Here is a 12,965-nt window from a genome sequence, read left to right as displayed (position 1 = left end):
TACTCTATTTATTTATCTAGTTATTTTACTTGTACATATCTATTCTATTCATTTTATTTTGTTAGTATGTTTGGTTTTGTTCTCTCTCTCCCCCTTTTAGACTGTGAGCCCGCTGTTGGGTAGGGACTGTCTCTATATGTTGCCAAATTGTACTTTCCAAGCGCTTAGTCCAGTGCTCTGCACACAGTAAGCGCTCAATAAATACGATTAATGATGATGATGATGATGATGATGACCCAGCACCCGGCGCTTAGTACAGTGCCAGGCACACAGTAAGATCTTAATAAATGTACATATATACATGTATACACGGTCTCTATATGTTGCCAACTTGTCCTTCCCAAGCGCTTAGTACGGTGCTCTGCACGCAGTAAGCGCTCAATAAATCCGATTGAATGAATGAATAAATACCACAATAATAATAATTATTATTATTAAGGGGAGGGGGCGGGGCACCGTAGGAACCCGGCCACCCCGTGGGGAGCTTTTCGGACAGGGCTTGACTAACGCCAAATTCTTCGATGCTCATTTGTGTACAATTTTGCGTACACATGAAAATCAACCGATTTGTCCCCAGGGCCCACCAACACCCTTTCCCCCCCACCACCCCGAGACCCCCGGGTCCGCGGCCGTTAGTCAAGCCCTGTCCGAAAAGTTCCCCCCGGGGTGACCGGGTTTCTACGGTGCCCTGCCCCCCTCCCCTTAATAATAATAATTATTATAATTATTGTGGTTTTGTTCTCTGTCTCCCCCTTTTAGACTGTGAGCCCACTGTTGGGTAGGGACTGTCTCTATATGTTGCCAACTTGAACTTCCCAAGAGCTTAGTACAGTGCTCTGCACACAGTAAGCGCTCAATAAATACGATTGATTGATTGATTGATTGGTATTTATTAAGAGCTTACTGTGTGCCTGGCACTGCACTAAGCCCCGGGGTGGACACGGGCAAATTGGGTTGACACAGTCCCTGTCCCACGTGGAGCTCACAGTCTCAATCCCCATTTCCCAGATGAGGTCACTGAGGCCCAGAGAAGTGAAGTGAATGGCCCAAGGTCACACGGCAGATAAGTGGTGGAGTCGTGATTAGAACCCACGACCTTCTGACTCGCAGGCCGGTGCTCTAGCCACTACGCCGTGCTGCTCCCTGGTAGCTCGAGGGTCCGGGGTCCCCCGCCTCTCCTCCCTTTCACTTTCCCCCGGAGGGTGGGAGGGGGCCGGGGTCCCTTTCCCGTCCCCGGAACCCCGCATTCATTCATTCATTCATTCATTCAATCGTATTTATTGAGCGCTTACTGTGTGCAGAGCACTGTACTAAGCGCTTGGGAAGTACAAGTCGGCAACATATAGAGACGGTCCCTACCCAACAGTGGGCTCACAATCTAGAAGGGGGAGACAGAGAAGAAAACAAAACATATTAACAAAATAAAATAAATAGAATAAATATGTACAAACATATATACATATATACAGATATACAGATATATATATATATATATATATATATATATATGAGAAGCAGTGTGGCTCAGTGGAAAGAGCACGGGCTTTGGAGTCAGAGGTCATGGGCTCAAATCCCGGCTCCGCCAACTGTCAGCTGTGTGACTTGGGGCAAGTCACTTCACTTCTCTGGGACTCAGTTACCTCATCTGTAAAATGGGGATCGATTGTGAGCCCCCCGTGGGACAACCTGATCACCTTGTAACCTCCCCAGCACTTAGAACAGTGCTTTGCACATAGTAAGCACTTAATAAATGCCATAATTATTATTATTATTATTATATATACAGCTCCCCCGGGGAGTTGCGGGGCGGGAGTTCCGGAGTCTGGGTCCCGCCAGGGAGAGGGGTTGCCCAGAGAGAGATCTTGAGGACCCTCTCCCGAAGAGACCCCCACCAGGACTCCGAAGCAGCAAGGCTTAGTGGATAGATCCCGGGCCTGGGAATCAAAAGGTCAAAGGTTCCAATCCCAGCTCTGCCACTTAATAATAAATATTAATGATGGCATTTGTTAAGCGCTTACTATGTGCAAGATACTGTTCTAAAAGCTGGGAGGATACAGGAAGAAGCAGCGTGCTCAGTGGAAAAAGCACGGGCTTTGGAGTCAGAGGTCATGGGTTCAAATCCCTGCTCCCCCACATGTCTGTGGGGGAGACTGTGAGCCCACTGTTGGGTAGGGACTGTCTCTATATGTTGCCAATTTGTACTTCCCAAGCGCTTAGTACAGTGCTCTGCACATAGTAAGTGCTCAATAAATATGATTGATGATGATGATGTCTGTCCACCACATTCTCTGTGCCTCAGTTCCCTCATCTGTAAATGGGGATTAAGACTGTGAGCCCCCCGTGGGACAACTTGATCACTCTGTAACCTCCCCAGCACTTAGAACGGTGCTTTGCACATAGTAAGCGCTTAATAAATGCCATCGTTATTATTATTATACAAGGTGGTCAGGTTGTCCCACGTGGGACTCCCAGTCTTAATCCCCATTTTACAGATGAGGTAACTGAGGCCCAGAGAAGTTAAGTGACTTCTGACACAACTGACAAGCGGCGGAGCCGGGATTAGAACCCACGACCTTACATTCAATCGTATTTGTTGAGCGCTTACTGTGTGCAGAGCACTGTGACTCCGTGACCTCTGACTCCCAAGCCGGGGCTCTTTCCACTGAGCCACGCTGCTTTCCCACTTGGCTGCTATGTGACCTTGGGCAAGTCACTTCATCATCATCATCAATCGTATTTATTGAGCGCTTACTGTGTGCAGAGCACTGTACTAAGCGCTTGGGAAGTACAAGTTGGCAACATATAGAGACAGTCCCTACCCAGCAGTGGGCTCACAGTCTAAAATCACTTCTCTAGGCCTCAGTTCCCTCACCTGTCAGACGGGGAAGGAGACTGGGACCCCCATGTGGGACAAGGACTGTGGTCCAACTCGGTTTGCTCGTATCCACCCCAGCGCTTAGTACGGTGCCTGGCACCTAGTAAGCGCTTAACAAATACCAGCAGCAGCAGCAGCAGCAGCTGCTGCCCTCATGCCGAGATCCCCACGCTGAGCCCCCACCCTGCCCCCTGCCCTCGGACCCCTCCCTCCCCGCTGCTCCCCGACCCCCCGGACCCTCTCCTACCTCCATCCCGCAGAAGTCGCTGCCCTCCACGACGACCCCGGCGGCCCGGGTTTTATTCCCAGGACTGGAATAACGGGAGCCACGGGGGGCAGGGGGGGGCCTCTCCCCGGGTCAGCGCCCCCCTCCCCTCTCTCCCCCGACGGGGACGTCAAACAGGACAAGCCCAAATCCCGGCCGGAGCGGGGGAGAGCCGGCTGGGGCATCCAGCCCAGCCTTCTCTCTGCTCCCCTCCTTTAGCGTCGCTCAGTACCCTTCCTTCCTTTTACCTCCACCAGCCCTGCCCCATTCTGCCCTCTTAGGGTCAGAGGGCACTGCCCCTACCCTTCATCCCAAACAGGAGCCCGCACTGGGGCGTCGCCACCCCCATCCCCCTGGGGTGAAGGATTTGGGAGTGGGGAGAGGTTTTCCCACCTCTCCCATTCTCTCCCCCTTTCCCCATCTCTCTCCTCCCCCCAAGCCTCCCCTCCTCTCTAAACACCCCCATCTCTCCCATCCCCTTTCCGGCCCTCTCTTCTCCCCCCCCCTCCCCACTTCTTGCCTCTGCAGCCCCCCACCCAAGTTCTGCAGCTTCAACTGCTCAGAGACAAAGAGGCTTTCTGGGCAGGGAGGGAGTGGGGCCAGCTTTCCATTTGGCTGACCCGGAGGGGAGAATCCTCGCCACCCCCCCACCTTCTCCCCGCCCACCACTGACCGCTGCTAATGGACCAGGCTGCTCCCCCAGGGCCTGGGGGCTCGAGTTTCTATCGGAGTGGGGGCAGTTGGAATAGTGTGGGTGGGGGGGGGGGAGACTCAGAGCTTTTAAATAGCAACATCAATTGTTTGACTCTGAAGGAGGAGGATGGGAAGGAGGGTGAGTGGAGAAAGGGAAAAGCTAAGGAACTGACTGGTTGGAGCTGGATCCCCTCCCCTTCCCTGTCACCCCTCCCCAGCGGGGTCCCTTCCTCTCCCCATTCCTCCTGCTGGAAGGAAAGGGGGTGCAGGGGGCAGATGTCCGGGTCCTGCTCCAAATGGGGGCATTCCCTCCTCAACACACACACACCTGCCCCACCTGCCCCCAGCTCACACCCTCCCTACCCTTCCTGCCAGCCCCAGGAGCTGGGCCCAAACTTTGTTATGGTTGTACATATTTATTACTCTATTTATTTATTTATTTATTTATTTAGCTTAATTGTACATTTCTATCCTATTTATTTTATTTTGTTGGTATGTTTGGTTCTGTTCTCTGTCTCCCCCTTTTAGACTGTGAGCCCACTGTTGGGTAGGGACTGTCTCTATGTGTTGCCAATTTGTACTTCCCAAGCGCTTAGTACAGTGCTCTGCACATAGTAAGCGCTCAATAAATACGATTGATTGATTGATTGATTGATTGTTTCCTCTCAGTGCTCCCGTCATCCCCAAATTCCCTGCTGCAAGTCTTTCACTCCAGCAGGTCCACAAGGAAGCCGCATAGTGGCCAGAGCATAATAATAATAATAATGGTATTTATTAAGCGCTTACTATGTGCAAAGCACTGTTCTAAAATCTGGGGGGATACAAGGTAATCACGTTGTCTCACAGGGGGCTCACAGTCTTAATCCCCATTTTACAGATGAGGCAAGAGAATTGACATGACTTGCCCAGCAAGCTGACAATTGGCGGAGCCAGGATTTGAACCCATGACCTCTAACTCCAAAGCCCGTGCTCTTGGTCCTGATGTGTCTGGGAGTCAGAAGGTCATGGGTTCGAATCCCGGCTCCGCCACTTGTCTGCTGTGTGGCCTTGGGCAAGTCACTTCACTTCTCTTGAGAAGTGAGAAGCAGCGTGGCCCAGTGGAAAGAGCACGGGAGCCCGTTGTTGGGGAGGGACCATCTCTATATGTTGCCAACTTGTACTTCCCAAGCGCTTAGTACAGTGCTCTGCACACAGTAAGTGCTCAATAAATACGAATGAATGAATGAATGAATGAATGAGTCAGAGGTCATGGGTTCAAATTCCGGCTCCTCCACTTGTCAGCTGTGTGACTTCGGGCAAGTCACTTCACTTCTCTGGGCCTCAGTTCCCTCATCTGTAAAATGGGGATTAAGACTGTGAGCCCCCCATGGGACAACCTGATCACCTTGCAACCTCCCCAGCACTTAGAACAGTGCTTTGCACTGGCCATGGTTACCTCATCTGTAAAATGGGGATTAAGGCTGTGAGCCCCGTGTGGGATAGGGACCGTGTCCAACCTGATTTGCTCATACCCACCCCAGCGCTGAGCCTGGCACAAAGTAAGCGCTTAACAAATATCTCAGTGATTATTGTTATGATGAAGGGAATCAGACCCCGACCATGGCTCCCTCCATCCACCGCCACAATGACCCGAGGCAGGGAACCCGAGGGACCTCATGTCACCAACCCTTGTTTATTTTACTTGTACATATCTATTCTATTTATTTTATTTTGTTAGTATGTTTGGTTTTGTTCTCTGTCTCCCCCTTTTAGACTGTGAGCCCACTGTTGGGTAGGGACTGTCTCTAGATGTTGCCAACTTGTACTTAGAGAAGCAGTGTGGCTCAGTGGAAAAGAGTGTGGGCTTTGGAGTCAGAGGTCATGGGTTCAAATCCCAGCTCCGCCAATTGTCAGCTGTGTGACTTTGGGCAAGTCCCTTAACTTCTCTGGGCCTCAGATACCTCATCTGTAAAATGGGGATGAAGACTGTGAGCCCCATGTGGGACAACCTGATCACCTTGTAACCTCCCCAGCGCTTAGAACAGTGCTTTGCACACAGTAAGCGCTCAATAACTACGATTGATTGATTGATTGATTGACCCCCACTGCAGGCCCTGGCAGGCCCCTCTGTCTGAGGATAGGGAGGGGAGAGGAGCTCAATGCTGCCCCTTCCATCCTTGGAGCAACTCCCCAGGTATACCCCCCCAACCACATCTTTCTCATTGAAGCCTCTGCCCTGTCCTCTCGGTCCCGCTGCTTGGGGGTGATTCGATGCTCCCCCAGGATCTGATAGGTTTAGGCTCCAGCTCCTGTTGTCCTGATGCGGTGTCGGCTATAAATACGCCCGGTGAAGGTGTTGCTGGCATGTCCACCAGCCACCGGGGTCCCCTGGTGGTCCTTGGCCACCCTCAGGGACTCCTATCCCGTCTGGACTACAGCATCAGCCTTCTCTCTGATCTCCCATCCTCGTGTCTCTCCCCACTTCAATCCATACTTCATGCTGCTGCCCGGATTGTCTTTGTCCAGAAACGCTCTGGGCATGTTACTCCCCTCCTCAAAAATCTCCAGTGGCTACCAATCAATCTGCGCATCAGGCAGAAACTCCTCACCCTGGGCTTCAAGGCTGTCCATCCCCTCGCCCCCTCCTACCTCACCTCCCTTCTCTCCTTCTACTGCCCAGCCCGCACCCTCCGCTCCTCCACCGCTAATCTCCTCCCCGTACCTCGCTCTCGCCTGTCCCGCCATCGACCCCCGGCCCACGTCATCCCCCGGGCCTGGAATGCCCTCCCTCTGCCCATCCGCCAAGCTAGCTCTCTTCCTCCCTTCAAGGCCCTGCTGAGAGCTCACCTCCTCCAGGAGGCCTTCCCAGACTGAGCCCCTTCCTTCCTCTCCCCCTCGTCCCCTTCTCCATCCCCCCATCTTACCTCCTTCCCTTTCCCATGGCACCTGTGTATATGTATATATGTTTGTACATATTTATTACCCTATTTATTTATTTATTTATTTTACTTGTACATATCTATTCTATTTATTTTATTTTGTTAGTATGTTTGGTTTTGTTCTCTGTCTCCCCCCTTTAGACTGTGAGCCCACTGTTGGGTAGGGACTGTCTCTATATGTTGCCAACTTGTACTTCCCAAGCGCTTAGTACAGTGCTCTGCACACAGTAAGCGCTCAATAAATACGATTGATGATGATGATGATGATAAGAGTATCCGGGTGGGATCAGGGCTGTCCGAGAAGCCCTTTCCTGACCCCTCCGGGTAAGAGTTATTGAACTGAGGGCCTGGGGCAGAGAGGCGGGTAAGCCTGGGTCTGGGCAGGTGGAGCCAGCAGTGGGACTCACTCATGCTTAGCACAGGGCTTTGACCCATAGTAAGTGCTTAATAAATGCCACAGTTGATATTTCATGGTATTTGTTAGGCACTTACTATGTGCCAGGCTCTGTACTAAACTCTGGGGTGGATACAGACCAATCTAGTTGGACCCAGTCCCTGTCCCGTGTGGGGCTCACAGTCTCAGACCCCATTTTACAGATCATCATCATCATCATCAATCGTATTTATTGAGCGCTTACTGTGTGCAGAGCACTGTACTAAGCGCTTGGGAAGTCCAAGTTGGCAACATCTAGAGACAGTCCCTACCCAACAGTGGGCTCACAGTCTAAAAGGGGGAGACAGAGAACAAAACCAAACATACTAACAAAATAAAATAAATAGAATAGATATGTACAAGTAAAATAAATAAATAAATAAATAGAGTAACAAATATGTACAAGATGAGGTAACTGAGGTTAAAGAGAAGTGAAGTGACTTGCTCAGGGCGACACAGCCGACGTGGTGGAGCTGGGATTCGTGGACCCCATTTTACAGATGAGGTAACTGAGGTTAAAGAGAAGTGAAATGACTTGCTCAAGGCCACACAGCAGACGTGGTGGAGCTGGGATTCATTCATTCATTCAATCGTATTTATTGAGCGCTTACTGTGTGCAGAGCACTGTACTAAGCGCTTGGGAAGTACAAGTTGGGAACATATAGAGATGGTCCCTACCCAACAGCGGGCTCAAAGTCTAGAAGGGGGAGACAGACAACAAAACAAAACATATTAACAAAATAAAATAAATAGAATAGTAAATATACACAAGTAAGAGTAATAAATCTGTACAAACATATATACAGGTGCTGTGGGGAGGGGAAGGAGGTAGGGCGGGGGGGGAGGGGGAGGAGGGGGAGCGGGACTAGAACCCAAGACCTTCTGACTGTCAGTCCCGTGCCCTATCCACTATACCATTGCAATCTTTAAATTATATATTATAAATTACTTATAATTTATAAGATATGAGAAGCATCATCATCATCATATCCAACGTCCAAAGGTCACAGATCCAAGTGCAAAGATTGATATGTATATATGTTTGTACATATTTATTACTCTATTTATTTTACTTGTACATATCTATTCTATTTATTTTATTTTGTTAATATGTTTGGTTTTGTTCTCTGTCTCCCCCTTCCAGACTGTGAGCCCACTGTTGGGTAGGGACTGTCTCTATATGCTGCCAACTTGTACTTCCCAAGCGCTTAGTCCAGTGCTCTGCACACAGTAAGCGCTCAATAAATATGATTGATTGATTGATTGATTGAGGGTCCCTGGTCACCCCAGATTGGAGGAGGAGAGGAGAAAACTGGTCCAGTGGCCTCTAGGCCTGCGCCGCTGGATCTGTCCATTCATGGGACACAGGTGGATACAGCTATTGTGTTCAGTCAGTCAGTGGAAAGAGCATGGACTTTGGAGTTCATGGGTTCAAATCCCAGCTCTGCCAATTGTCAGCTGTGTGACTTTGGGCAAGTCACTTAACTTCTCTGTGCCTCAGTTACCTCATCTGTAAAAATGGGGATTAAGACTGTGAGCCCCCCGCGGGACAACCTGATCACCTTGTAACCTCCCCAGCGCTTAGAACAGTTGTTTGCACATAGTAAGTGCTTACTACATACCATCATTATTATTACTATTTACTGAGTCCTTACTGTGGGCAGAGCACAGTATTAAGTCCTTGGGAGAGGACAGTATAACAGTAAACAAACATGTTTCCTGTCCACAACAAACTTACAGATTAGAGGAGATAGGCATTAATATAATAAATAAATGACAGAGATGGACATAAATTCTGTGGGTTTGGGCGGCGGGGTGAATGGAGGGAATAAATCCTGATGCCGAAAGGAGAAGGAGAAGAGGACAAGAGGGTGCAGTCAGGGAAGGCCTCTGGGAGGAGATGGACTTTCAATAAGACTTTGTAGTGGGGAGAGTCATTGCCCAGGATGCAGAAAGGTCAATTTGTGTTCCTGAGGACACTGATTCTAGTAATAATCGTCATCATTATGGTACTTGTTAAGTGCTTACTACGTGCCTGTCACTGTTCTAAGTACTGGGGTAGATGCAACTTAATCAGGTTGAACACAGTCCCTGTCCCTCACGGAGTTCACACTCTTAATCCTCATTTTACAGATGAGTCAACTGAGGCCCGGAGAAGTTAATTAACTTGCCTAAGGTCACACAATAGGCTTGTGGAGAAGCTGGGATTAGAACACAGGTCCTTCTGACTCCCGGGACTGTGCTCTATCCACTAAGCCACGCTGCTTCTCACTGAGCCACGTCCTGGATGATTGACAGGATGTGACTGGGGGACACCTAGGCTGCCTGGGTCCTGAGTAGGCTCAGAAGTCGAGCAGAAATGGGGGCTCATCCCAGGGCCCAACGAGTGGTGGTGAAGGTGGCCCAGTTTAAGCAGTGGGACCAGCAAAAATCGAGCCTCTTTTTTTTAATGGTATTTATTAAGTGTTTACTGTGTTTCAAGCACTGTTCTGTGTGCTCGGGTGGATTAAGGGTTTAGTACAGTGCTCTGCACACAGTAAATACTCAATAAATACCATTGAATGAATCCAACCTAATCAGGTTGGACACAGTTTCTGTCCCATATGGGGCTCACAGTCTTAATCCCCATTTTACAGATGAGTCAACTGAGGCCCGGAAAAGTTAATTAACTTGCCTAAGGTCACACAATGGGCATGTGGCAAAGCTGGGATTAGAACCCAGGTCCTTCTGACTCCCGGGACTGTGCTCTATCCACTAAGCCACGCTGCTTCTCACTAAGCCACGTCCTGGATGATTGACAGGATGTGACTGGGGGACACCTAGGCTGCCTGGGTCCTGAGCAGGCTCAGAAGTCGAGCAGAAATGGGGGCTCATCCCAGGGCCCATTGAGTGGTGGTGAAGGTGGCCCAGTTTAGCAGTGGGACCAACAAAAATCGAGCCTCTTTTTTTTAATGGTATTTATTAAGTGCTTACTGTGTGTCAAGCACTGTTCTGTGTGCTGGGGTGGATTAAGGGTTTAGTACAGTGCTCTGCACACAGTAAATACTCAATAAATGCCATTGAATGAATCCAACCTAATCAGATTGGATACAGTTTCTGTCCCATACGGGGCTCGCAGTCTTAATCCCCATTTTACAGACGAGGGAACTGTGGCCCAGAGAAACAAAGTAACTTGCCCAAGTTCACCTAGTAGACAGGTGACGGAGCCGGGACAAGAACCCAGGTCCTTCTGACTCCTGAGATCTATCCACTAGGCCATGCTGCGCCTCAGCTGTCTGGGTCATCCTGTCCATTCCCCTGCCTCAGCATCTTTCTGCTCTTTCTGTGACCTGGCCAGTATATTGGAAGCAAGGGGAGGAGATGTCCCCTTCTGGAGAAGAAGATGCCCCAATTCTGAGATTCTTTTATTTCTAGGTCCCCCTTTCTAAGTCCTTCTTTGTGGCCTGACCTTTCCATCCATCCTTGTTGGGTTTTTTCTTTTTTAAAAAATGGTATTTGTTAAGCATTTACAATATCCTAGGTCTCTTCTAAGAGCTTGGGATAGCCACAGGGTAATCAGGTCGGACACGGTCCGTGTCCCACAAAGACTTCACGGTACTAATGAGGCCTTCCCAGACTGAGCCCCTTCCTTCCTCTCCCCCTCGTCCCCCTCTCCATCCCCCCCTTCTTACCTCCTTCCCTTCCCCACAGCACATGTATATATTTATATATGTTTGTACATATTTATTACTCCATTTATTTATTTATTTATTTTACTTGTACATATCTATTCTATTTATTTTATTTTGTTAGTATGTTTGGTTTTGTTCTCTGTCTCCCCCTTTAAGACTGTGAGCCCACTGTTGGGTAGGGGCTGTCTCTATATGTTGCCAATTTGTACTTCCCAAGCGCTTAGTACAGTGCTCTGCACATAGTAAGCGCTCAATAAATACGATTGATGATGATGATGAGAAGCAGCGTGGCTCAGTGGAAACAGCACGGGCTTTGGAGTCAGAGGTCATGGGTTCACACAATTGTCAGCTGTGTGACTTTGGGCAAGTCACTTAACTTCTCTGGGCCTCACCTCCCTCATCTGTAAAATGGGGATTAAGGCTGTGAGCCCCCCGTGGGACAACCTGATCACCTTGTAACCTCCCCAGCGCTTAGAACAGTGCTTTTAGACTATGAGCCCACTGTTGGGTAGGGACCGTCTCTATATGTTGCCAACTTGTACTTCCCAAGCGCTTAGTACAGTGCTCTGCACACAGTAAGTGCTCAATAAATATGATTGATTGATTGATTGCTTTGCACATAGTAAGTGCTTAACACATGCCATTATTATGATTGCTAATCCCCATTTTCCAGAAGAGGTAACCGAGGCACAGAGAAGTCATCCTTATATAAGTTCAGTCTCTTTTCTCTAGCCTCAGCCTCAAAGAGGGCGAGGGGACCGCCCAACAAGGACCCCTTTTAGACTCCCCTTTTAGACTCCCCCCTTTTAGACTGTGAGCCCACTGTTGGGTAGGGACTGTCCCTATGTGTTGCCAATTTGTACTTCCCAAGCGCTTAGTACAGTGCTCTGCACAGAGTAAGCGCTCAATAAATACGATTGATTGATTGACCCTGCAGAGACCCTCTCTGCCTTTGGGCAGTGAAGAGCCAACATGGTGGCTGGACCACAACTCCCAGAATGCAATGGGCCCAAGGCAGGCCAAACAATCGATGCCAGAGCAAGCGATAGGACCGTCAATCAATCAATGGTATTTATTGAGCGCTTACTGTGTGCAGAGCACTGTGCTAAGCGCTTGGGAAGTACAAGTTGGCAACATATACGATTGAATGGAATCTCCTCCTGCCCTCTCTTCTCCCTCCTTCTGCGTCACCTACCCACTTGAGTCTGTACCCCTTAAGCACTTTGGTACTCATCGTCCCCTCACCCTGAAAACTACTCATGTGTAGATACTGGTACTCGGCCTCTTCCCCCGTCTGTAATTTACTTTAATGTCCGTCTCCCCCACTTAGATTGTAAGCTCCCTGAGCGCAGGGGTCGCCCACTCACACATTATTACACTGACACCCCAGACTGAGCCCCTTTTTTCCTCTCCTCCTCCCCATCCCCCCTGCCCTACCTCACTCCCCTCCCCACAGCACCTGTATCATCAACATCATCATCATCATCAATCGTATTTATTGAGCGCTTACTATGTGCAGAGCACTGTACTAAGCGCTTGGGAAGTACAAATTGGCGACACATAGAGACAGTCCCTACCCAACAGTGGGCTCACAGTCTAAAAGGGGGAGACAGAGAACAAAACCAAACATACTAACAAAATAAAATAAATAGAATAGATCTGTACAAATAAAATAAATAAATAAATAAATAGAGTAATAAATATGTACAAACATATATACATATATACAGGTGCTGTGGGGAAGGGAAGGAGGTGGGATGGAGGGGGGACGAGGGATGTTTGTACAGATCTATTACTCTATTTTACTTGTACATATTTACTATTCTATTTATTTTGTTAATGATGTGCATTTAGCTTTAATTCTATTTGTTCTGACGACTTGACACCCCTCCACATGTTTTGTTTTGTCGTCCATCTCCCCCTTTTAGTCTGTGAGCCCGTTGTTGGTTAGGGACTCTCTCTATACGTTGCCAACTTGTACTTCCCAAGCGCTTAGTACAGTGCTCTGCACACAGTAAGCGCTCAATAAATACGATTGAATGAAATAAATGAACACACTCATGCAGACTTGTCACACCATAGACACACATACATTTGCACAGTCCCATAA

This window comes from Tachyglossus aculeatus, chromosome 10 (assembly GCF_015852505.1).
Source record: "Tachyglossus aculeatus isolate mTacAcu1 chromosome 10, mTacAcu1.pri, whole genome shotgun sequence".
Lineage (NCBI taxonomy): Eukaryota > Metazoa > Chordata > Mammalia > Monotremata > Tachyglossidae > Tachyglossus > Tachyglossus aculeatus.
Note: the sequence above shows the minus strand (reverse complement) of the source record.